The sequence below is a fragment of the Arachis duranensis genome, chromosome 8, assembly GCF_000817695.3.
Source record: "Arachis duranensis cultivar V14167 chromosome 8, aradu.V14167.gnm2.J7QH, whole genome shotgun sequence".
Taxonomy (NCBI): Eukaryota; Viridiplantae; Streptophyta; class Magnoliopsida; order Fabales; family Fabaceae; genus Arachis; species Arachis duranensis.
The window spans coordinates 22,600,358-22,602,879 of record NC_029779.3 but is presented as its reverse complement, the minus strand read 5'-3'; the positions used below and the strand labels follow the sequence as shown (position 1 = coordinate 22,602,879).

At 38.1% G+C, this 2,522-nt stretch overlaps 1 non-coding gene across 1 annotated transcript; it reads right to left on the bottom strand.

Annotated features, from left to right (window-relative positions):
- Positions 1–2,213: 2,213 nt before the first annotated feature.
- On the bottom strand, positions 2,214–2,321 carry LOC127741332 (small nucleolar RNA R71). The gene has a single exon (XR_008002284.1). It is a non-coding gene; the product is annotated as a small nucleolar RNA R71 (small nucleolar RNA).
- Positions 2,322–2,522: the final 201 nt, after the last annotated feature.

Genomic DNA, 2,522 nt, shown 5'->3' with positions numbered 1-2,522 from the left:
GGGATCGACCCTTACTCGCGTAAGGTTTATTACTTGGACGACCCAGTGCACTTGCTGGTTAGTTGTGCGAAGTTGTGTTTATGCCATGGTATTGAGCACCAAGTTTTTGGGGTTCATGACTGGGGATTATGAGAGTTGTGAAAAGTATTGTTCACAATTTCGCGCACCAAGTTTTTGGCGCCGTTGTCGGGGATTGTTCGAGTTTTGAGCAAGCTTTTGGTCCGGTAACATCAGTGCCAAAATCCGGCAACAGCACCAAGTTTTTGGCGCCGTTGCCGGGGATTGTTTGTATATGGACAACTGACGGTTCATCTTGTTGCTTAGATTAGGCATTTATTTTTTTCGAAATTCTTGAAGATGAATTCTAGAGTTTCATGATGATTTGTTGAAGTCTGGCTGGCTGTGAAGCCATGTCTAATTTCATTGGACCGAGGTTTCAACTGATCATCACAATAGCTTGTTGATCTCCATCAATCTTGCTATTGGAGCAATGATCTGCTAAGGCTTGGCTGGCCATTGGCCTTGTCTAGTGTTTTGGACCGAAGCTTTCTTTGAGAGCTTGGCTGGCTGTGAAGCCATGTCTAATTCCTGGACCGGAGTCTTAGACTAGCACTGCACTGATTCCTGGAATTCTCAATAAGAATTTTGATATCTTTTTTCACATAATTTTCGAAAAAAAAAGCACAAAAAAATTTACAAAATCATAAAAACCAAAAAATGTTTTGTTTTTGTTTTAGTCTAGAGTCTAATCTTAAGTTTAGTGTCTTGCATGCCTTGTTTAGTTGATCTTGGTTCTATTTTCAAGTCAATAGTACAGGGGACTGAAGATTCAGAACATGCAACAGAGGAATTACACAGAAAAACTGGGCGTTCAAAACGCCCAGTGAAGAAGGACAGACTGGCGTTTAAACGCCAGCCAGGGTACCTGGTTAGGCGTTTAACGCCCAAAAAGGTAGCATTTTGGGCGTTAAACGCCAAAATGGATACCATTCTGGGCGTTTAACGCCAGGATGGCACAAGGGGGAGGATTTTGTTTTCAAATCAGTTTTTTTTTTAAGTTTTCAAAGTTTTTCAAAATCAAATCTTTTTCAAATCATATCTTTTCAATCAAATGTTTTCAAAATCAATTTCTTTCCTTTTTCAAAGATACTTACTAACAATTAATGATTTGATTGAACATTTTAAGTATGTTGCCTTTTCTGTTGAGAAAGGTTTAATGTTTGAATCATATCTTTTCTTGTTAGGCAAGTCATTAATTTTTAAAATCAAATCTTTTTAAAATTGTTTTCAAATCATATCTTTTCAATCATATCTTTTTAATCACAGCTTTTTCAAAATAGTTTTCAATCAAATCTTTTTAATTTCTAATTTCAAAATCTTTTTCAAAAATCACTTGATTTCTTTTTTTTTTCTTAGTTTTCGAAAATCAATTAGTGTTTTTCAAAATGTTTTCAAAATCTTTTACCTAATTTTCGAAAATTACTTCCCCTCTTCTCACATCCTTCTATTTTTGGAGTATCACTCCTCATCAATGCACAATTCGAACTCTGTCTCACTAAGTTCGAATTCTTCTACCCCTTTCTTCTATTTTTCTTTTCCTCTGACACCTCAAGGGATCTCTATACTGTGACATAGAGGATTCCACATTTTCTTGTTCTCTTCTCTTTCATATGAGCAGGAACAAAGACAAAGGCATTCTTGTTGAAGCTGACCCTGAACCTGAAAGGACCTTGAAGCGAAAGCTAAGAGAAGCTAAGGCACAACTCTCTGTAGAGGACCTAACCGAATTCTTCAAAGAAGAAGAAGACATGGCAGCCGAAAACAACAACAATGCCAACAATGCAAGGAAGGTGCTGGGTGACTTTAATGCACCTACTCCCGATTTCTATGGGAGAAGCATCTCTATCCCTGCCATTAGAGCAAACAACTTTGAGCTTAAGCCTCAATTAGTTTCTCTAATGCAACAGAATTGCAAGTTCCATGGACTTCCATTGGAAGATCCTCATCAGTTCTTAGCTGAATTCTTGCAAATCTGTGACACTGTCAAGACTAATGGGGTAGACCCTGAGGTCTACAGACTGATGCTATTCCCTTTTGCTGTAAGAGACAGAGCTAGAATATGGTTGGACTCTCAACCTAAAGAAAGCTTGGACTCATGGGAAAAGCTAGTCAATGCCTTTTTGGCAAAGTTCTTTCCACCTCAAAAATTGAGTAAGCTTAGAGTGGAAGTCCAAACCTTCAGACAAAAGGATGGTGAATCCCTCTATGAAGCTTGGGAAAGATACAAGCAATTGATCAGAAAATGTCCTTCTGACATGCTTTCTGAATGGAGCATCATAGGTATTTTCTATGATGGTCTCTCTGAACTATCCAAGATGTCTTTGGATAGCTCTGCTGGAGGATCTCTTCATCTGAAGAAGACGCCTACAGAAGCTCAACAACTAATTGAAATGGTTGCAAATAACCAATTCATGTACACGTCTGAAAGGAATCCTGTGAACAATGGGACTAGTCAGAAGAAA